The 24178-nt window shown below is 38.8% G+C and overlaps 1 protein-coding gene across 2 annotated transcripts in view; it reads left to right on the forward strand.

The window, feature by feature from the left end:
• sash1b (SAM and SH3 domain containing 1b) overlaps window positions 1-24178 on the forward strand; it is a 62123-nt gene that overhangs the window by 18867 nt on the left and 19078 nt on the right. The window contains exon 1 of one of the 2 annotated variants that reach the window (XM_058398823.1): window positions 23138-23295. The exons of the other annotated variant lie outside the window; for it this stretch is intronic. The gene's annotated coding sequence lies outside the window, so the exon portion shown is untranslated. Of the gene's footprint in view, window positions 1-23137; window positions 23296-24178 lie in introns of those variants that run through there. 2 annotated transcript variants of the gene reach the window in all.

Consider the following 24178-nt stretch of genomic DNA (forward strand, 5'->3'; position numbering starts at 1 on the left):
TAATACCTCATGAGAGCTTGCTTTCTCTCCCTCTTCTGCTCATTATTGTCCTCATCTTTGTATGTAATTTTTACATATGGTGTTTATTAACAGCACTGTGAACTCCAGATGTTGCCAGGTCAAGAGCTGTGTTACACTAAGTCATGATGCGTTTCAGTACAGTGTCCTTTCAGTACAATTCGACCTGCTCATATATCGTCAAATAGAAATAAAGTGTAACTGTTCTGTTGCATTTGGAGAGCTGACAGAAATAGGAGACTCTTGTTTTCTTTTGTTTTTTTAAACTATAAAGAAACGAAAATTAAATGGCCATCCTCTTTTACTCGTTTTCATTTTATCCACTTTTCCACAGTTATTTAAATATGTTTAAGCAAATAACCGTATTCTTTTACAGATGGCGACTGAAATCATCAGACACTTCATTTGCGGTTTGGTTTTGATTCATTCGTTTTGATGTCACCTTGTCATTACATTCTTGCTGTTTTCAGAAGAGATGTTTGGCAGATGTCAAGACACTTTTTGTGCTGCTTGCACATTCTGTGGCATAAACAAACCCTCGGGCTCCTTCAGTGTCTTGTAGACAGCAGAACGTCTCTGCCTTCTCAACCGTTCATGGTACAGAGACGCATGTACTCAGCTGGATAAATTGACTCAGTCTGACACAGACCTTGCTGAAGAATAAGAAGACATAGTTGCACTGGGGGGGGGGGGCATAATCATCTTGCAAACTAACTACCAATTACTTTAGGTTGGGGGATAAGGGGTTATAGAGTAATGTTTGCCTTGCAGCTATTGTTTTGCTAATGTGGACCTGAAACACTATTTGTTATGCCCACGCTGACATGTCCTGTAGCTGTGCCATCTGGGATCAATTAATGTAAGTGTCTGGAAACTCAGCTGTTTCTTCATCTGAAGTATTTTGAAAAAACCCTTAAAGTGTCCCCTCATGAAAGTGTTGCTGTTTAGCTGAAAAGCTACAAAAATACCAAGCACACGTCAAACACTCTCATCGCCATTTACAGTTGTTTTGGAAGATCATCCCGACCAAATCAGAGTTCAATCAGCCTTAGGTTAGCGTGTCATTTTAATCATCTCCCACCTCCATAACCCATATCCTCATGCTTCAATTTCAGACTTCCTAATTAAGCCAGAACGATTCCCCACGACTTGCACAATTGCTCCAGATGTCATCCTGCACTCCTGACACAATTATGGATGTAGATGAGACGCATGACCTATTGCTTGATTTTTCATCAGCCTCATGACAGTAGAGGGATTTCCTCTCTGCTACTACATGCCCTCCACCCTTCATGGTGTGTTTGAGAATCTGAGATCATTTAACCAACAGCTGAATAATGGATGGACTTCCTTCCACACGCATGGTGGCGACTGCTGATACGCCTGCCGCTGAGCTCAAATGGAGCAGAATGTTATTTACTGATGGAGTCAGAGTCATTAAGAGTCAGTGTTTATGTTGGCAGAAATGATTATCTCGCAAGAGGGGATATGATGCTTTTTTCCTTCATTGGCTTTCAGTGGTATTAAAAAGAGCACTGGGGTGCATTGGGAGTAAACTAAAGAACAGCATTAATTTATAATGTGTTAATTTCTAATTTGGGACAAAAGCTGAACAGCATTTCAGAGGCACAGGACCGTAAAATGTTCATATTCATAATGATGCATGAAATATTCATAATGCTTTTTCTCTAAGAAGAGGTTTTGCTGAAAAACAACAAAATTACTAAGAATGAGTTAAAAGTAGTTGTAGTAGAGTTAGAGATGTATAATTAAACTGAAATGATCTACACTAGTTTTCATGTTAGCATTTCTATTTATAAAAAACAGAGCTGCTGACAGAAATGCTGTGACAAACAGCTTATTCTTTTTTTAGAATTAATATTTTTAGTAAAGAATGTCAGTTTTTTTTAAACACAATATTCATGTATTTCTATGCCATCAGATGGAAAAATTCCGAATGATAAATTCATTATTAGATAAAGTGTCTAGCAGTCTGTATCTCTTGTACTCAAAGTCCTATTTTACAGCATGGTACAAGATAAAAATAAGTGAAATGGGGAAACTGTGATTGTGCTTGAACATGGAATTTGTCTGAATTCATGTCAGCCTTTTGAGGAAGTCTCAAAAGGTTTGAGATTGATTCAATACAACCAAAGCTCCTTTCAAATAGCCTACAGTGCTACACACACACACAGACACACACACACACGCAGTTCGCCTCGCTTCATCTCTGTGTGGATTTACATTCTGATTGCAGTCGTGGGTGTATTGCCAATCATGAAGGTGAACAAATGCAAATTCAGGCAGAGGTAATGGTGGTGTGGAAACAGCAGCTGGTATAGCAGAGAGGAACAGAGAGGTGTGTGTGAGAGGATGTGCCACTCACTCGAATATGATTCATTCAGCTTCCATCCTGATTCAGGCTGCAAAACATATCTCCTGCTTTAGTGTGTAGGGTGTGTATGTGTATGTGTGTGTGTGTGTGTGTGTTTCAGAATTCTCCATATGTTACAATTTTTTAATGAATTAATTTTTTAAATCTGAGAGGGTACTTGCTAATTTATAATATGAAAATGTGTGACTTGTTATACGTGAGATATGAGTGTGAATGTGGAAGAAAAATATAGCTATGTTTGTGATGTGGCAGTTTGTCTTGACAGCACTGACGAATGCAATAAGGTCTAGGAAAGGATTAATGAGGGTCATTGGAGAAGAGAGAACTGTAGGAGGTTAATCTTCATCATCCAGCTGGCCAACTGCCCGGCCTAAACACAGCTCCAACCTGCAACATGACAGCCCAAAGCCTAACAGTGTCTGAGATCATATGCTATTTACCTTAAAACTAGCAGTATGTCAGTCTACTCCATAAAGCTCTTTATAAAAAAAAAAAAAAAGGAAACTAGAATTGAAGCACAGCTGATATTGAAAACAGACTTCATTTTTGTCATGTATGGCCCCTTTTATTAACCATTCCTCATTTTGCTTTTTAATTTATCTCATTTGTGAAAATTGCATTAAGAAAGGAATTGGAAAATATTTTTCCCAATACACAATAGCATTAATATTTCATGGGTTCATCAGAACTACAGCTGAATAGTATTTCTGATTCACAGAATCGGTTAAATATTCATAAACCTTTTTGGAAATTGGAAAGAGGTTTAGCTAAAACCATTAACGTTAATTATATTGTAATGAAATTAAGCTTTAGGGATATGCAGCTGAATCAAATGAGTGAATTACATGTGCTGTTGTGCAGTATAATAAAGCATCATATTAAGAAAAGTATCTGCATTTTCTAGTGTTTAAATGATGTGAACATGCAGGATGCTTGCAGTGACCAGGATTATAGAAAGGAAATGCATAGACTTTTAAATAATGAGATCATTTTAGAAAATTTAATGTATGTTCAGAAGGTTAGAATAAATCTTAATTGTTCATTGTTATACTCAAAAATGATGTTTGTTCTGAACAGTTGTCACCACTGGATATTAGTTCAGCAGTCAGAGTACTGATCAGACCATTGTAAGGTCCTTCCTGTGACACTTTTACTTGCCAAAAAAATCCCACAATGTATCGCAAAAACCAGGGAGCTTGTTCATCGATGCTCACTATATATGACCAAACTCTCATTCAACTTAATCTACAAATGTAAGAAGGTTTGTTATAGTTGTTGTAGCTCTTTAAAGATCACTTATGTTAGCGATTTTTAACTTTATTTGATGATCTGTAGACAATTTGTTTGCTAATGACTATACATGTTTTAATGATTTTAAAAACTACACTAGCTACAATCCTGTTTGAGGTGCCATGACAAAAACCAGTCTGATCAAGCTGACAAATTTATACGACCATGTAAAACAAATAAATATATATTTTATGTGTGTTTTTACAGTGACTGATGAGGAAATGAGTGCCACTGGAAATTTGAGTCATCAGTCACCCATTGTGTAGTGAGACACAAACCTAACCAGTGCACAAAATATACAGATTCATGTCCTAGTGAGCTAGAGAGCTGATTGAGATGCACCTAATTTCTTTTACACAATTGAATGGAATAATTTTCAAGTTTTGATTAATTAAGCTTGGTAATTAAGGTTATGGATGAACCAAAGGTCTAATGGTAAATCCTGAATTGGAATGTGTCAGATTAGCTCTGTTTTCCAGTAAAAGTCGACACTGACGTCAATTTCAGGTCGAGTTTTGATGCAGGTCACATTTTTTACTGCAATTAATAATATGGCCTCTAGCAGACAGTGGGAACTGTAGAGAGTAATGTTTCCTTTGTTCATTTCCTTTTTATTTGTTCCTAATAACCTCACTGAGCTCCACTCATGTCATATGTCAGTATCTCCACCCTTCCTGTTCATCCAGACTGTGAGAGTCTCAGCCACAGCGGCGCAGCAGATGGGAGCCTGGACTCGGCGTTGGCCACAGATGGAACGACCCACTTTTGACAGATATCAACATTCAACAGAGTGTCAATACAGTGCAGGGCAATCTAATTAATCTGTGGTGGGGGGCTGACACTCTTTTGAAAATAGTATATTACATCAACAGTATTTCAGTGTTCTGCTAAGAACATTCTGTACTTTTGTTGCAAGGTAACAGCGCAGATCTTTTTGGCCATTTTGTCATGAGGTAGTAAAGAGTTGTGAGGTAACGTAAAGTGCCAGACATGTTCTCACAATTCTCAGGACTTCTGTGGCCAAAGTGCATATTTAAATGGTACATTTTACCTCAGATTCCCTTTGTGCTGTGTCTTTCAAAGTGCGCTCCAGTGCTACAGGACATGGAAAAAAGTGCCTGCAAGAAGCATTAACTATTCATGGAAATACATCCCCACTAATGGGACCTACAACTATTTTAATTATTGATGCTCTAATTGACAGTGCCGGCTCTCTCTCCCCAAGGGAGAGGCTGGATTTACATGCATGACATTGTTCGCTGTCCCTCTGTGCTGGACTCAGCAGCTTTCAGTCCAGTCTCGCAGCGCTCATCTGTCTCCAGGTTGTGATCCTAAATCTAAACATTCTATGCTTTATAAATGTTGCACATCTCCTCGGTGTGTCTCTCTCCTCTGCTGGATTGTGATGAGCAGCTGTGCGTATGATGTAGTGCCAGGCATTGGGTAGCATGGGGGGGATGTTGGCACATCACTGCTTTAATTGGTGATAAATGAACACTTTTCAGCAGTTAAGTCAGCACTTGGCCCCTGAGGGAGGTTATCTCACACCAGCACAAATTAAACAATTAGAAACAATCCCTGTCCTGTGTTAGACTTGAACTATGCTCTGATGTGTCAGCTCAGTCTCTCATGTGTCACATCAGGGTGGCTTAGTTATCAGTTATCTCTATCTATTAACCGCCATTTTCGGCTGCTTTCAATAACTCACTTCTATAAAACGTCACTGAACATAAAAGTGCTATTATTGACTTATGTATCCAATTACAGGATCCTGTTGTGAACAGTTTCCTTCTGGTGCTTCTCACAAACAGCTTGGCAACAAACGCATCCCCGAAGCAATCTCTATTACAGCAAAGCATGTCATTTTCCTTTCGTAAAAATACACCTCTGGAAAAGTAGGTGGAGTTTGTCTGGAGAATATCGAGTGGTGATTTGATATTTCTATAATGTCTGTAATAGGAACCAGTGAGTTGACATCAACAACCTAAACAGCATCTAGACCTAAACAGTGGCAACGTGCAAAAAAAAAAAAAAACATTTTAGAAATCCAATATCTTGAATTGTTTTATTTGAAATTATTTATTGCCCCTTACTCTGCTCAGATTGCTATAAACTGGTGGCTTATGTTTTGTAGTGTGATGTGATCACCCAAACCAATACCTAGCTACAGAATATAAGCATAGCTAACCGTGTGACCACAAATGAGATTTCTCTTGCGAATTTAAATCCACAAATCAGAAGTATTTCCACTAAAATGGTCAATTCAAAAAGTAAGTGCTTATATTACAATCATATGCATGCAGTACATCATTGTCAGAATGAGCTGGAAATGTTTTCAATTCACATTCACTGCCATCTGTTTGTGAAGAAAACACTTGGGACCACTCTATTTGAGTACATCAACTTGGAAAAAAAAGGAAAGAGGGTGTTACACTGTCGAGGGGGAAATGTACTGCCATCTCTCACCCTCTTCAGTAGTTCAGGTCAGGTCAAGTGGCTTTATTGTCATTTCAAACATATACAAGTGGTATAGTACACAGTGACATGAAAGTTTTCCTCCACATGGTGCCTGAGTCCTGAGGCTACACAGGACTACACTAGACCATCCAGGACTGCATGAGACTAGACAGGACTACACTAGACTATCTAGTACTGCATGAGACTAGACATAAATACACGCAACTACACTGGACTGCATGAGATTATAGAAGGGTAAATAAGAACTTCACTGGACTGCATGAGATTGCACAAGGCTGAATTGGACTATACTAGACTGCATGAGATTACACAAGGCTAAATGGGACTATACTAGACTGCATGAGATATTACACAAGGCTAAATGGGACTATACTAGACTGCATGAGATATTACACAAGGCTAAATGAGACTACACATGACTACACTACTACTGTTAGTTCAGTTCACTGACCTGACATCTGGCCATTCTATCCGTCTTGTCTTGGTCATGCTAGGTGATTCCATCTAGGAATGTGGAATGAATTATAAAGCAGAGGTCTCCAACCTTTTTCCTCTGAGAGCTACTTTGACAAAATGAAGGTGGCCAAGAGCTACTCATGTTATATTATTAGTAACATGTATTTACATAGCTGATGTAAAGAGCCATAAACCAAACCAGCTATCAGTTGTTATTGTCAAATTGTATTCATTCACATCAATTCATCATTATTCTTTACAAGTCCCATGGCACATACACTGATGGACTCAGCAAGACTGAAAAAAACACCTGAAAGAAATGTAACCCCTTTGATATTGAATGTAAGGGGTCGGGTTTTTTTTGAGCTATTAGGATTTTATCAATTTTGTACATATTCTATGAACCTTTGTTCACCCTTTGTTCACCTATAACCCTTGTTATAAACTCTGCTAGCTTTATGTTGGCCTGAAAGACTTTTTTCTCTATCTCATCCTCAGACACATGCAGTCCTTGAATAAGCGGCATTGTGAAATGCCAATAATAGCAACATAGACGGTTGGCATGGGAGGACATTTTGCTAAATCAGCAACACCAATTTCTATTCAATCTGGTCTGTTCTGCCTCTGCGCCTGCCAATTCAGTCTCTGTCTCGCTTCAGGCTCTCTCCTGACTATCAATAGTACAATAAAAGCCTGTCATGTAGTGCAGCATGCAGGAATCACAGTGAGAACAAAGTAACCAGAGGATACTGTATTATACAAAAATACAATGTAGTCCAAAAACAACCATACAGCAGTCTGAAAAGCATTGGGTAACATGTTCATTATCTTTTAAAATAATAGAGATTTGTGGCTTTAGACATCTGATTTTGTTACCACTGCTGTGAAGAATTTAGAAGGATTCATTTTTCATCAGAACAGTCATACAACATGTGTTTGCACTTTATGTAGTCCTATGGATTCTGCTACTGTATTGTGTGTCCTGGAGGCTGAGTGTACGTTACATGAAGGATTTAGAATAAAACCCACTTGACATGACTTAATACTTTGGGTAATGTGAAGGGGATTTTAATCTATTTTTTAGTATATTATGCTATATGAATTTTCCTACTACTTGCTAAATTTTACTTCTTATACCTGAATGTCCTGGAATTTTAACTGTATTTATGTATTATGCTTTATATGGCACTGCACATTACACATCCTATGGCAGTTAAGAGTAAAGTTCAGTTTAGTTCATTTTCAAAGATGGATCCTGAGCCATTTTCAATCTGATTAAAGCTGTCCAATCCTTTTAAATCTGCGCTAACCTCCAAACTTGGCATATCACACACAGAAATGGAGACGATTAAGTTTTCCCTTTGAGGTCTAAAAGCAGACTCCGATGTGTCTGTTTAGATTGTAGGTGAAGGCTCTGTCATGAATTTCACTGCAGGCAGTTCACTGAAAATCTCGATTAGCATAACTAACCGCACAATGATTTGTTTTTCCCCCCTCCTGAGCCTGCGCTCTTTGCCTGAAGTGATGATCTGATGCATTGTGGGCACTCATTAGCTCAGTGACAGTGTGGAAGCAGCTGGGGGAGGGGAAGCTGGTTGGCCTTGGCGCGCCCATGAGCACCAGGGGCACACACACAGCCAGACGGTGGCCCTGTGCTGCTGCTGCCAGCTGGCTGTGTTCTCTCGGAGCAGCATGCACGCTTGTGACAGATAGTATTCCAGTGGCCTGGAGTTCCCTTTTCACCTCCTGCTCAGGGGGCAGCCCACAACACAGCATGCTTTCACTGCACTGCAAAGAACAGGCTTTAAAACAAGATCTATCTATCTATCTGTCTGTCTGTCTGTCTGTCTGTCTGTCTGTCTGTCTGTCTGTCCGGTTTTTGTGTCTTTCTGTCTTTCTTTCTGTCTCTCTCTCTTTTTCTATCTTTGGACCTTTCTGTCTCTCTTTGACTTTCTGTCCATCTCTCTGTCTGTCTTTGTTTCTCTCTGTTTCTCTCTTTTATCTATCATCTAGCTAGCATGACAAGTTAGTATAAAGTGAGGTAAATTGTTATAAATCGAGCCAGAGGTTATTCTTGTGTGATTTTGGTAAAGTTCTAATCTAAAAAGATTAGAGTACCTGACATTGGAATTTTGTTGATGTATACATCATTCAAGTCGAAATCCCATTTTTCCCTCTTTGTTCTATACGTAAGTAAAATAGTTATTGTCTAAGGAATCTATGCTAACTTAAATAGTAAGTTGTAACTGCTTTATTATGGTCAGGGTAGCAGTGAATCCAGAGTCTATCCCAGGAATTGTGCAGACTGGGAATACACACTGGACTGATTCCTATTGTTTGTATTTTCAATTTTTGTTTTTTTTTTTTTTGTTCGAAAAATGTAGAGAACATGTGTGCAAAAAAATTGCAATTTCCCCCATGTGCATCATGTCTTGGGTGTGTTTGTACATCCAGAGCGACAGGACTCTCCTTGGCCTATATTTATTTTGTTATGTAGTAATGATGCTGTTTCCCTTCTGCGTGATCAAAATGAGAAAATAAATGTAATGACTCTGCGGCCATTTCTCATGAATAGATGGAAATTTGCATGCAGCAGTACTCACATTCTGCTTTAATTAGTATGTAAAGTGTAGGCTCATCCTAATTACTATTCCGTAAACAAGATGTTGAAATATTCTCGGTAAATAGAGATATGCTATGCAAGAAAATGTCATTGAGAGACTAAGAGAGAGATGTTGGACCACATCTGCTTTAAAAGGTAAATTCTATGAGCCCAGGATTGAGGACTTGGACAACATGCTGAGGGGTAATTGGTGTGTTTTAAGTTCAGTCACACTCCTCTTCTCTGTCTGAGGCCTCTGGTGTGCCTCTGCTTTCTGATGCCTTCATCTCTGTTAGTCTGTCTAATTTGAGCGTGAACACATAATGGCCATGCCCTCATTCTGTCCCACTTGCTGTCAGCGGCTCTTGCTTGTTTGTAGCCAATTACGGCTCTGTGGTAAGAAAACAAACATGCCAAAGCCTGGAGACGCCATTGGCATTAGTGAAAGACTGCAGACATGGAATTATAGTGATAACCCATAAAAATTAGAAGCAGATGATGCCTCCAAGCTAACCATAATCCCATGAATCAGGATTAGGAATGTTTCTGTTCAAAACAATGCAGCCATATAGGATCTGAAAGACAGCTATTTTTCTTTTTTGGTACCCGCTTTATCCTGATCAGTGTCTTCAGTGCATCCAGGGCCTATTACATAAAAGCTGTGATGTATTGTGGTCCGTCAGCTTACCTGCATGTTTTTGGGTAGAAAGAGGAACCTAGAGAAAACCCAGGCCAATTCACAGGGGAACAAGTAAAACTCCACACAGACAGCAACCCAAGCTTACAATTCTCTCTGTTTGTAATTTTCTTTCATTTTCTTTGTTGTGTTCGCTCAATGCTATGGTTCTATTTATAGATCAGACAGTTGAAAGTGCCTTTAATTTAATCCAACATTAACCAACTGAAATGGATGTGAAACAGAGACCAATCTCTGGACAGGAAATGCATCTTCTTTTCAGATAAAGACAGATTTCATTTTGGCAAGTACAGTTCCTGGAATATTTCTGCAGGGTTTTTCCATGTGCCACAGGATGCGTCAAAAAAAGTTTGAAGGTGTTTCTTTCTGTCTGTCTTCATATTCTTATCACGGTATAGCAGGGTTTATGCCTGAACAAAAAGGGCCAAGTTCCTACCACATTGTTAATAACTATAATCAGTTATTACAGTAAATAGTAATAATTATGTAATTTCTTTTGTATTAAGATTTTTCAGTCCTAACTCAAGAAATCAGAATTTGCAAATGATGCATCACAGTCCGTCTTTATGATTTCCTGTTTGCTTGATCAGGTGTGGGGAAAAAAAGCAATCTGTTTCTACATTAGCTGTGAAGACGGTTCAATTAAACGTTAATGTTCTGTCCTGTAGTGGACTTGCACCTTTTTTCTCACCTCAGCCGATTCAGTTTCCTCTGCACAAATTAGATTCAAGATTAAGAAAGTAGCAGTTCAGTTCTTCTTTAGCCCTTAGTGCATGTCTTTTATTCTTTTATTAGTTTTATTTCATAGTGCTGTTCAACTCTCTAATGTGATTAATCAGGTTTGTTTTCTTTAACAGTGTTGCTCTGACAGTAATGCAGGCGGTAATTCAAATCTCAGGATTGAATCCTCTCATTCAATCCTCTCAAATACTCTCATTCGATAGGTCATCTATAGTTACAGTTATAGCCTTTATTTGTCATGTATACATTACTGCACAGTGAAATTCTTTCTTCGCATATCCCATTCTTGGAGGGTTGGGGTCAGAGCGCAGGGTTAGCCAAGATACAGCGCCCCTGGAGCAGGGGGTGTATTTGGGGCTTTGCTCAGGTGCCCTACATTGGCAGCTCGGCGGTGCTGGGGCTTGAACCCCAATCTTCCGATCAACAACCCAGAGCCTTAACAACTTGACCTACCATGGTGTATGAAATGTGGTTGATGCTCTATATAATCTAAGACAGGTTACAAACATGCTTGCTTTGAACAAAGAAAATTTTACTCATTGATTTGGTGAAGCTTTCTATAAGGACATTTTGTGGAAAGGGTCTCCAATGTCAGTGCAATAAGTTTTCCTCAGTGGGGAAAGTCATCAGGCCAGTGGACTTTATTCGATCTGTTTTCTAAGTAACATTACAAGCTCATATGTTTTTGTTTTATTAATAAGTAATGAGAGGATGCTGAGGGAACGACTGTTTATAGATGTTGTAACATAAATGATCACAGGGACTCATTTGTCTCACAGATGTTCTACCACGAAAACTAAAAATATTTGAAAGTTTAATGTGTGTTTAATTAATAAAGGAAAAATTATTATTGTTGGCAAGTTGCTGTAGTTCAAGAAGAATAAATCACTTTGCAGTACACATTGAACTTTATACATTTGTTTAATGCTGTTTGATGTCCCTGAAAAAGGTCGCTTCCTGTTATCCCTAGACTCTCATTCTTGACATTAATAAAACAAAAAATGCATCGATATGTTCCTGAGAAGCCATTAACTGTCACAAAAAACTGCTGAATGAACATCATCTCTTCACAGAAAAGTTTACATCAACCATTACTCACACTTTTCATGTCTGTGTAAGTGAATCATCTACTATACATGCCTCTGATAAACTTGTTACTATAGAATATATAATGTGTTAGAGCGAGCGTGTTAATAAACCTAGCAGCCAGAATCATAATCAAGCGTTCAGTTACAGTGTGGTATACGTGAGGAATACATTTCAGCAGGGTGTGGTGTTTATAGAAAAGTAATCAGTGATTGGTGTGAGTTACATAAAGCAGAACATGCCAGAGATTCAGTGGAAAACCTTTGGAACTTGTTTTAATTGCAGTAAATTGTACTATTTCTTCATTTGTTCGTCATGCTCTCGCCATAACCTTTTTTAAGGCCGCTCTTCAAGGCACGTCTTGACTTCACTGTGAGCCGCAGTAAACTGGGTTAAGTTTTAGAAAAATCTCGTATTCTGCTCTAATGTGGCTGAATCATGGCCTGTACAAACAAACAGAGGGAGACAGCAGGAGACTGCATGAGCTGAGCTGATGCGTCTGACTCACTGACATTTAGCTTTTTGCTGCAGAATGCATCTAGGCATGTGTCCTTCAGGAAAGATTGAATAAACAAGTCAATCGGTGGATGAAAAAGGGAACGAATACATCTTTCTTTTATAATCACTCTATGCTGTTTTATACTATTTTATCAGACACTCATTGTAATATGTTGTCATTTAGTAACGCACACACACAGATCCTAATACCTGTTTTTCTCTCGGGAGATGTTTATTTAATATTTTTGTAGGCTGTCTCCAGTGTCAGCACTTAGTAGCAGTCCCAGGCAAGAAAGGATAGAAATTTTAGAAAAAGGAAGGTTTTCAGGACGAAGGGCTTTGCAGAACTTTTAATAGGATTTAATGCTTTACAGTTGATCGAACTAGCAAATTAGGATCTACCTTGCATGCATCGTTTCTGCGTAATTAAACTTTGTATTGAACAAGCCAAACTTTGAAGAGTCTTGAATTTCATTTACACATGGAAGCTACTGAGTTCTCATATCCAGAGTGCTTTTTATCTCTCCTGACAAAAAAAAAAAATCAAATAGGTATTGGCAAACGAGAGCTCTGTTTTAGCAGCAGTGCTATCAGTGGACCGATGTAGTTTTCCATCTCTCTTCTGAGCACTTCCAGCACAGCCTGGAGAGCACTTAGCAGGCAGAGTGGTGATGCAGGAATCCTAAAGGCTGGATATTGGCATTAACAATCAAGGTCAAATGACTCCCCCATGCCTGTTAAAACAGTGCTAGACTCCGTCGTAAATACGAGCTCACGTTTATTATTCAGCGGGCATTAAATCCTTTATTGCAGAGGGTTTATGTTAGCGGGGAAGCGAGGATGTTCAAGCAAAATTAACTGCACTATCGTTAATTCTGTGTTTAGCTGAACATGCACTATTCCTGGATGTGGATCTTTTTTCCCCCATGTTTCCTTGTTTCCATTTATTGATGCAAGCAAATTTGTTATGTTAGTTCTTGTAATCTATCTTGTCGTTCGGACGTCATGAATAGGTTTTCTGAGTGATCGGTAGTTTTAACTGGACATGTTCACTGCTCAAATGGTACAAGCTTACATGTCATGGCTTTCAAAATCAGATCGATGGCTCCGCTTGTTCAAGCTACATATTGCTGGTTCATATATGTCAAAGCAGCAGAACGGTTGTACTCGGATAGCTTGAGGAACCTCGAGACTCGTTCATTGAGCACTTGCTGTGACAGTGGTGTCAGGATGATGAATTGCCAGAGGAAAGCTATCAGTTCTGCCTTGTTTTTGTCTTTATTTTGTTTTTGGTCCTGCGCAGGATGATTGCGAGCAGTTTTTCATCTGATTGCTAATCAGTGGGAGCATCCTAGTGGAAAAGTTATAATTGCGCAGCTGTGGTCTCGCCGTCCTTCCACTGTTGTGATCACTGGACTAGAGCTTGATTTCATTCTCCCCTCAGGACTCTGGAGCAAGTACAATGTATGCTATTTTCTTGCCTGTAAGTCACCGTTATCCACTGGCAAATTATCACACCTGAAATCTTCAAGACGGTTGCCGGAGTCTTGGTCACTCAGTGCTAGGCTCAGCAATTAGTTAAAATTAGTGTCTATTTATTTATTTACTTACTTATTTATTTATTTATTTATTTGTATCCAAGCTAAAAAATCTTGCTGTGCATGTAGTAAATGTAGTTCTTTTAGAGGAGGCATGTAATAACACTCATGTTTTTTTAAATGTTTTTTTTCTTGCTGGTTTGTACTTGTCATCATAACGTATTCTTGTCTCGTATTTTCACTTTTTCTTGCAACCTTCTTTGCCTGAGGGAGAGTCTGTTTCAGGCGCTTTCATTTATAGGCTGCCAGTCCTCTCCTCTAATCCAGTCTGGCACTAATACAGTTTGGCCTTGATCAGGACAGGGGAATTTAGAGGGGATGGGAACAGCCAGTATTTGGACATGCTTTGAAGCATCTGTTTTATAGGATGCTGAGGTCAACTCATTTGATAGCATCTTTGTTTTGGTGCATCTTTTTTTGCAGCTTGAACTGTATATAATTTGCACCTTTATCTTTAATACAATCACATCTTTATTAGTGCAGATGAATAAAAATCAGCCTAAAGTCTAGCAGAGTGTTTGATGAGAAGTGTCATTTGACATCAGTCTGGTGCTTTTTGCAGGGTCACTGGTGGTGTCACATAGCTGCTGAACTGATTACAGATAGCATCAGTGTGTCGTGCAGCAGTGATTGACTGCTGGCTGAAAAAAAACATATCCGAGTTCAGGAATGCTAGTATATCAGCTATTACAGCTCTGATTACTTGAAATGAAAGGATAAGCTTGGATACATTGTTCATTTCTGAAGTTTCCACTCTCCTTTTCATCAAAGGTATGACAGTTCTGTCGTGCTAGTGCTACATACCAGAGCTACACAATAATGGCTAACATGATCTTCACTATTACTTCACTCAATAGTAAAATCATGACTGTTTTTTTTTTTTTTTTTAAACTTTAATCATTGTACGATCTTCCCAAAAGAGGATTTCGTTTTACCTGAGTGTATTATATGCCCATAGCCCATCAAATGTATTAATCTTAGAATCATAATTATAAGACTGCTCATTGGTCACATCAAGTGAATACTAAATTAGGGAATATATAGTACATATAAGGAGTTTAGACAGTGTATGCCATAGCATTATGGAGTACTGCATATAAATTGGTAGCTTGTGATTTAATGCACTGGAATCAATTAAAAATGAACCAATGAGCCAATCCTGTGAGTTTCTCCTCATAAATTAGGCTTAAAGCTCCTCACAGTCATGTCTGGTATTATTGTATGCTTCTGTATGTAACTGTTCCTAACTCCTATTTCTTTGAGTATTTCTTCTAGAAGTGTCTGGATATTTTACTGTAGAAAGTCTGGTTTGATCCCATAATATCTCTGATTCAGGATTAATTTCGGTAGGGTTGGCATCAGAGATATGCTTTGGATTGAGATGAACTGTCAAATGAGCATTTTCATTATGAGAACTGGAAGAAAGCTGGCTGACAGGAATGTTATTAAGCGTCTCCACGGGGCGCCTGCCTGGCAGGCCGTAAGTGCGAGAAATCGCTCGTCTCTGGCCTGGCATTATTCTATATCCACAATGATCTAATAGAGCTAGAGACTAAATCCTGGTGCCTGCTCAGTAGGGGATTTCACTCACAATGCCTCTCAAAACCTCTTCATGATTTTTGTTTGGAAAATACTATATGTGTTTAACTCATGTGAATGAACTGGGTTTTTTCAGAGGTAATTGCACTAGACAGACATGGACAGAGCCGATATGAAAGAGAAGGAGAGGAATAAAGGGAGTATGAAGGTGGAGAGTAGATGAATGGCCTTCAGCAGGGTAATTGCGTTATCAATCTGCCTCACCTCTGGCACCCGCCTCGTGCTCTCAGTGTTGGGAGTTATGGAAAGTCTCATTATGAAAAGATAAATTGTGGTGCAGAGCCAGCAGAGCGCCCATCAGTGACAAGTTCGATGTTTCAGGCCAAAGGCAATCGTTTATATGTTAGCAGTGTGAATTCCGCATGCACAGACTGCCACTTTTGCTTTAATCACTCATTTAGATTTGCAGTATTAAGATGGAGCAAAGGATAGTTTCTGTTTGTTTTTCTACTACGTGAGTAAATTTCTATGGTCCATACTGTCATGTCCAGCTGGCTTTTATCATAAATAAAGTAGGTGACTTGGCCAACTCTTGTATTTTAGTTTTCCATGAAGCCTAAATGTAACTTTTATATTTATTTTAGTGGACCCATTGGGTCCTGGACTCCACAAAACCTCTGAAAGTGTGCTGTGGTATCTGGCACCAAGATGTTAGCAGCTGATTCTTTCATTTCTGTAGTTGTGAAATGGGACCTCCGTGGATCGGATTTGTTTGTCCCAGCACATCCCACAGATGATTGATCAGATTGAAATCTGGGGAATTTGTCGGCCAAATCAACACCTTGAAAGCTTTCTCATGTTGCTCAAACCATTCCTGAACAATGTTTGCAGGTTGGTAAGGTGCATTATCCTGCTGGAAGACACCAGCATTACCGTAAAGGGGTACTTGGTCTGCAACAATGTTTTGGTAGGTGATGCAGAGTAACATCCACATAAATGACCCAAGGTTTCCCAGCAGAACATTGACCAGAGTATGCAAAGTGAGCAATGGGGGCTTATGATCCTGTCACCAGTTGTCCTTACTTTTTCTTCTGTTGGTACGTACTAACCAGTGTATTCTTGGAATACCACACAAGACATTCTGTAGTGTGGGAACAAGTATATTTTTCTCCCCAAATCTGTATTTTATGTTAATCATTGGGCTCTACTGTAATTGCCACAGCTTGGCCCGCAGAGCCATTAAATGCAGTAATATTTCTAATGTAAAATGCCTTCACCTCTCTGGTCACCTGTAATTACTTTCATTTCTGGACCTTTATCCTTTCATCTAATCTAGGAGCACTCAGCTGGTGAGAAGTGTTGGTAGATTACATTTTTGACATTTTTTCAGCTCAAATTACTTTGACTTGGAGTCATGCATTATTCACTACCAGAATATATATATTTTTTATCCGGAGCTGATTAAGATGGATTTTATTTGAAATTTTTCTGTCTGCATTTCTTGCTGTATTTCATGTAAGGTGCTGTGCAGGGAGATTGCTGTCTGGTCCTCTTTAGTTCTGCAAGAATAATTGAGTAGGTGTAACACTTTTGTGTGTCAGCAGGTTTGTGACTGGTTAATGTAACACCGCTATGGTGGGTGGATGAGTTCTTATCGATGTGGGGGTGAGCTGGCACTACTGGCTGTTTAAACTTGACACTTGGACAGCCGACTGTAAATTGGCCGCGTGGGAAGAAATGGGTGGCTTTTTATTGATGGAAAAATCAATCTGTTTCATGATTCATGACGCATTCTATCATAGCTGAGCAGTCCTGTCTTATTACAGTGTATACAGGTGTTTTCAGCCATAATAGCACACCCTGTCCACACAAAAGTGTGGACAGTTATGGGTTTTGTATGGAATGCACATAAGTGTGGAGTGTAACCGAATCCATTTATTAATGGATTTTTAGGGATAAGCTTCTAGGCAGTGATGAAAAGTAGTTATGAAATTAAAATAACGTGATTCTTAGAAGTCACTCTTCAGGGATTAGGTTTTTGTGTGTATACTTTGTTCCAGCCATTCCATCTGATGCACAGGTATGTTGTGGTAAACAAGCATTTAAAAAGTGCTATTTTTTATTCACTTTTTTTTTTTTTTTTACCCTTGTCTTTAACTTGTCTGATCACCCAAGGAGGATAGGCTTGAATGAATCTGCAAACAGAAATAACCTGAAGGTGTTAAACAGTTTGGGGCTTGGGGTTGCACTTGTGTATTGTATTTTGAAACTTTTTAATGCCATATGAATGTATCAGAAGCAACACTCTGGGAAATATAAGTCCAGAGAAGACACCAGTCAAGCCATGTAATCTGAGAAGAAAAATGTAGAGTTAATGTGGATTATAGAAAGAGTGAACGAAGAAAAGTGGGACCCATGAGGCCCTAATCCCGGTGAGAGAGAAAAGGAGAGGCTAAGGACACACCCAGTATTCACCCAGATGAATGGTTTTAAAGTATTAATGAGGGATGCCTGAGATTTTGTGGTGTACAGTATTGAAAGTATCCAGAATTCCATTTTCTTCCATTCACTGATTCCTTTGCAGCTGAATTGTGTACAATTGTCATGCATAAGATAAGGATGCATGAATATGATTTTTTTTTTTTTTTTTTATACAGCAAGTATAATTACTGTGACAAGTGCAAGATTCTCTGTGCTCTACACTCACGCACATCACCACTACAAAACACAGTCCCACTGCATGATGACAGATTTTTAATTGTTTTAGATAATAGGGGCTCCATCACTATAATTATGTCGGGTGTTATTCATTTTCACACATTTTGTAATTTGACAAAACGAGACACTGATGAAGTGCTCATTACTCACTGTGTAGGGATTAACACAAAGAAATGACTGGTTTTACACCAGGACATTCATTAATTAGGCCCGATAATCAGCCAAATTCTTATTTGAAGCAGCCTACAATGATGTACATATAATCACCCTGTCACAGCTCATAATTAGCCGATATCAAATCTGGCACATGTTCCTACAGGGAGCTCCAACACTCTGACACGCAAGTATGGCTGGGTCATTTCAGATGTTTTTACTAGTCTTTGTTCACACTTTTATCAGAAGAGTTTGATATGCTCAAATCACAGCTGATTAAAAAGAAATCATATGACTCGGGACTAATTTCTTTTGCTGATTCTCCACAATCCGATAATGACACTTGCTCTTTGAACTTCTTCGCAAGTTTGGTATAACTAAAGTTTTAAATATTCATATATTACTATAACTCCAAAAATTAAATAATTTCAAAGCTAGGTTTAGAGGAAAACATCAGGTCAGCTGCAGTAGATGGAGGCTGCAATCTTCTTTTAAGGCCTGATTTGAGGGCAGTGCTTCTGTTTTAATTAAGGCTGCCATGATGGATATGTCTCATTACTGCCTCCCTGAGGAGACTTAATCGTGTGAGAAGGTTAAACTGGTGTCAGGGCAGCGGTGCACTCTGCATATTCTCAGCTATTAGCTGTGTCAAGCTAGCGTGTGGCAGATCACCATGAGCCTCTCTGGGGATGGCTGCTCACTCGGCCATATGTTTTTAAGTGAATATTAAGGCAGGTGACTGGTTTTTGCAATTCAGAATGAAATGTTCAGCAGAGGCTGAGAAGATGCTTGACATATTTTTATAATATTAAAGAGCAAAGTCAAATTGTCAGATGCACTTGAGAGGTTTGTGTGGCTGACCTATGCACATAAGTAAGCAGATGTGATGGAAAATGCAACGAATGCTGGTGTTTGTGGGAGAAAAAAAATTAAAAACCATTGCTGTTAGTTCCTGTTCCACAGAAAGCACCCTCAGTTCATTGTATGTATGCATGTTTGCTATTTTACAGCATGTCATTATTTATAATGTGCTTATATACTCAGATGCTTCCAATTTTAGCCACACCATTTGGACAATCTTGGCGTTACGTCCACATACCTGAAGCATGGGGGGAGGGGGTTTGCTGTTTTAAGAGGAAGATGTAATGGAAAATTTGTGAGGCAGTTTGTAAGGATGTATTTGTGTGTGATGGTTGTCCACGAAAGGCTCCATAGTGTAACCTTGCTGCTCTTCATGGACATCTCCCAGCTGTCTGGCTGTACTACCAGTTTTAAAGAGAATGTTACCGCTAAGTTGACCGCTAATGAGTGATTAAAGTGATTGTTGCATGTAATGTTTCTCAGGAATATTTGAATATTATTCAATACAGTTAGAATGGATGATAAACTGCTGATGAAAAATATTGATATAGAGGAAAGTGTTTATGAGCTGCAGAAATACCTGACTGTTTCTACGGCAGTGAGTGACAGGCTATATACCAAACACCTCTTCCTCTTCTTTTGTCTGGCTAAGAGTCATTTACAGAGAGTCAGTAATGAGTAACTTCCTGGTAAAGGAGGTGTTCATGATGGTTATTGTACAGAATGAAGTTCAATAACTCAGACAAACATACCTCACATGTGATGAACATATTAATAAAATCACCAGGTATTTATATGTGCAAGTGTAAGTGACTGTTTCAGTAATTTAGCAGCAGCATCACATGGATCCCTCACAGACCTCCAGTCTACCTGAAGGGATTTTTTTCCTCCTGTTTACAAAACTTGGTGATTACAAGCCTGTGCAGTTTAATTGATGTCTTGATTGTACCCCTTTTTGTCCACCATCTCAACAGGGCTTTGGCTTGGCCATTCCAGGACATGCAACCTCTCTCTCTCTCTCTCTCTTTGTATTACCACCCCCCAACCCCTTCTTTCCCTACCTCTTCTACTTTCTCTCTTTCTCTCACTCACTCACTCACTGAAAGATTCTCCACTAGAGGGACCTTTTGACCATCGGTTAGCTTTTGCTGAAAGTACAGAAAGCTTTTACACGCCAAACCTCTGTATATTTACAGTAAAAAAAAAAAAGCCCTAAACACGAAATACATTTACCACTGTATTACGATGTTCATTTATTGTTGATGTTGGGGGAAAAAGTAGGTTCTATATATGAATAAATGATTTAGCTACTTAGATGTGATATTTCTGTCTTGCATGACTTTTTGTACAAGTATAATCCCAATGGCACCAACGATTTACTGCACTCATTAACCACATGCCAGATTTATAAAGGTTTCTCACATTATTGATGTAGAGCTATCAAGAACCTATAAACATAATGATTTAACAGCTTGGTTCATTCAAACTGATTAACTTTCATGAAAAGATTGCTGGTAAAAGCAAAACATTATGCAACCTCTCCACCAATTTAACCAGTCCAAAATTCATCCCAGACCAGCATTCATCAGGCTGACCTTGCTTGTCCTTATCACCTTATACTGCTTTTATTACTGTTTGGGAGAAGAAGAAGTAATTACCCGCTTTCCTGCATTTATTTGTGTCTGAACATCCGGTCAGATCTTTAGTGTAACTGATTATCTCTGTATTTTGTTTAACTCACTAAACTTGACCACTTTGATCCCGCTTTACTTTGAGGTATGTCATAAAACTAAACTGTGCATGTGGTTATTCGCTTTTAGACTAGACAGCCTCTCAAAAGAGCAAGACATGAGCTGTTCTTTGCTGTCGCTGTGTGAAAGTGGCATTATGCTGAACTGCTGGCAGGTCCTGATGGATTTATGATTGCTATGTGGTATGATTGAAAGCACACACAGGTTTCTGAGAGTGCTGTTAAATTTGAAAGCTGTCATAGGTGTGAGTTACTAAAACTGTTGCTTGACATTAAACGGTTATTTAAAAAAGACGAAGAGGAAAGGATTAATTAACGAGAACCCCAGTGTGTGATTTTTTTTTTTTTTTTACTTGTTAAAAATAAAATAAGAGGTCTAAGTCTAGAGCTCACATTTGATACACACACACTTCTGTTTCTTGAAGAATGTTTAATATGCACTTGATCCAATGTCCAGCCAGTAAAGTAACTGTTCCAAAATAAGAGCTATTTGAGGCAGAGAGATATGAGTTATGAGTGTTCTGAGGTAAGGGCCAGTGCAGGGTACTGGTGCGGAAAAATGATTTTTCTGGTACGGCTATGCCCCGCATACACACATCACCTCAATCTACCTCCTCCCATCTGCCCCAATCTGTGCTCAGATCCACAGATTTAATGCTTTAAATGAAAAATTGAAAAAATAAAGACAAAAAACACATCCTCCTGTCTTACAGAGCCAAACTGGGCACGAACACAAGATCTGAGGAATGTTGAGTGGCGGAGCAGAGCAGCCGAAATATAATGCAGATTACATGCAGGATGGTGGAAACAAACAGCTGTGACAGAGCAAACAAACGTGTAGTCAGAAGAGGTTTAGTCTGAGCTGAATGCAGCTTAGCACTGAACAGTAGAGGATGCTTGACATCCAGCAACAAATACTGAGCAGATTGAATATTTGGGGTTTTCTTCATTACAGTAGTCACTTTAAACAAGCACACCTCATTTACATGAGCAGCCTAGTTATATAAAAATGCTGCCATCTAGTGATGAGCCTTTTTTTTTTTTTAAATTCATGAGCAAGCAGTACACAGTTCTAATCAGATTGTTTTTATGTGTATTAGTAGATTATAAAGAAAGATTGATCATTTAAGGTTTGTTTATATTTGACCCTCTATGGATCTGTTTCATTTAGAAAACTGCCTATTCACTTTGTTAAAGTCTTTTATCCAATACAAACTTTTCTGCTAAGCAGCGCATTGGTTATCAAGACAGCCAGTACAAGAACTGCTAGCTTCTTAAGATACTTGGTTCAGAACATGCCATGGTAAGCATAAGTACTTAAATACACTTAGTCAATATTTTAGAATAATTACTGGTTTTAAGTATGTTTAAAGTAAGTACAATGAAATGCGTGAGGAGTGATTAGACATTGGTTTCCAAATTGATTAAAAATAATGCTTCATGCATAATGGACAGTGACCCATTAGAAAATATATATGAAGTGCATGTTAGCATAATCTCGGGTACAGTGAACATGTTGGGCATTTTATGTATTTTATGATAGAATTCAGAAGATTTTTTCTACAGTGTGGACTGTTTGTTTTATGGCTTTAAACTTCCTATTTTTTTCATTTAAACATTTTAATGTTTTACTTTTAAGAATAACTAAAATAAATGAATTTTTTGTGGAGGTATAGAATTTGATGACAAATGTTACCTGTAAAGACCTTTTCTCATGTATAATCTTCCTTGGGCAAAGTTTTTCTTTTAGAAAAACCCTATCTATCTTTAAATCTACCTTTTTGGATGTAGAAGAACTATAACACATAATACATCCATTTAGTGCATCCTATCTACAAACATGCCGGCCATGTTTCTGTACTTTTGTGACTTCTTGTGAGTCTCTTGTTTAGCCCAGAGCAACAGATGGGCTACTTAACGTGACAATAGCAGAATTACAGCCTGTTGTCTGAAAAAAAAAAAGTTGTTTATTTAGCTTTTGTCAGGATAACCTTATCTTCTTTCCCCTCCTCACGCTCCTGGATAACCTTGTGACAGATGTACATTTGGGAATGAAAGCTGGGGGAAGTATAAGAAAATGTGGTTGTAGCTTTTGCTCTGAGTCAGCTTGTCTAAGTTCAGTAGTGTCAGAGAGAGAGAGAGAGAGAGAGAGAGAGAGAGAGAGAGAGAGAGAGAGAGAGAGTGTGTGTGTGTGTGTGTATACGAGCACTCCACCCTGCAGCCTATCTAGCGTCATCGGCTCCCTGCTGCTGGCCAGCGGCCCACATGATTAATGTCTGTGAGACACTCCCCCTCTGCTCTCCTCTGCTCTTCTTGAACATGCATTGTTCTCAGAGTGCGCTGAAGAAAACTTTCAGAAAGAACTCCAACAGCGGGACCACTCCAGAGCAGCTCTCCTGATAGACTCGAGCAGTGGTGAGTGTTCTTCACTCAGTGCCTTTATGGTCTGTTAAGTTAATAAAGTTTAATAGCAAACTGTCTACCAGACTTGCTGTAATGTAGGAATGAGTTACTCTGCAGTTTTTGGAGGATGTGCTTCGTAGTCTGTTGTCTTTTTTTTTTTTTTTTTTGAAGATTGTGCTAGACTTTTGCGTAGTGTTTCTCACTTTATTTTGCAAACTGCTCTGTTCTATTCTATCTTCTGCTTGTTTGGGTAACAAGTACATCCTGTTGATTCTTGTGGCCCGTGAGAGGAGTTGTTAAAGTTCCTACAGCTCTTCAGCTCCACTCTGTGAATGATTAGCGGTTTGGAAACTTGAAGCAGTGTATGAATATCTTAACTTTTCTAGCTCAGTCAGTGCTTTTACTTCTCATAGTTAATCCAGCTGTGTGTTTCAGAAACATGTCTATCCTTAAATGTGCTGAGATGCCTGTACATAGCTGTAGGGTTTTAATGAGGAGAGGATATCCGCCAGACTAAAGATAGGGATTTGCTTCAGGAAAACAACGGAAATTTAGTCTAAGCACACGTGCTTAATTAGTGCTTCGGCATGTATGCTTCAAGGGGTCTTACATGCAGAAAGAACTAGATTCATTTTATTTTTTAGTTCAGAAAGGAGATAGGTTACAGCGTTTCAGAGACTTGTCTATGTGTACTCCTTCATATGAGTGAAGTGACAGGAGAATCCTTGCTTGATCCATCTCCCAAAAAAAAAGTCTCTCTTCAGTCAGTGAGCAAGCCTCAGATGCTCTCAGGATGAAGGATGATGCATCAGTCACACAGGGATGTGTCTGAGTATGATAGAGGTAGAAGTCACACTGCGGAAGTAAGTGTATGTGGTGTGTGTGTGTGTGTGTA

The sequence above is a fragment of the Hemibagrus wyckioides genome, linkage group LG09, assembly GCF_019097595.1.
Source record: "Hemibagrus wyckioides isolate EC202008001 linkage group LG09, SWU_Hwy_1.0, whole genome shotgun sequence".
In the NCBI taxonomy this organism is placed as follows: domain Eukaryota; kingdom Metazoa; phylum Chordata; class Actinopteri; order Siluriformes; family Bagridae; genus Hemibagrus; species Hemibagrus wyckioides.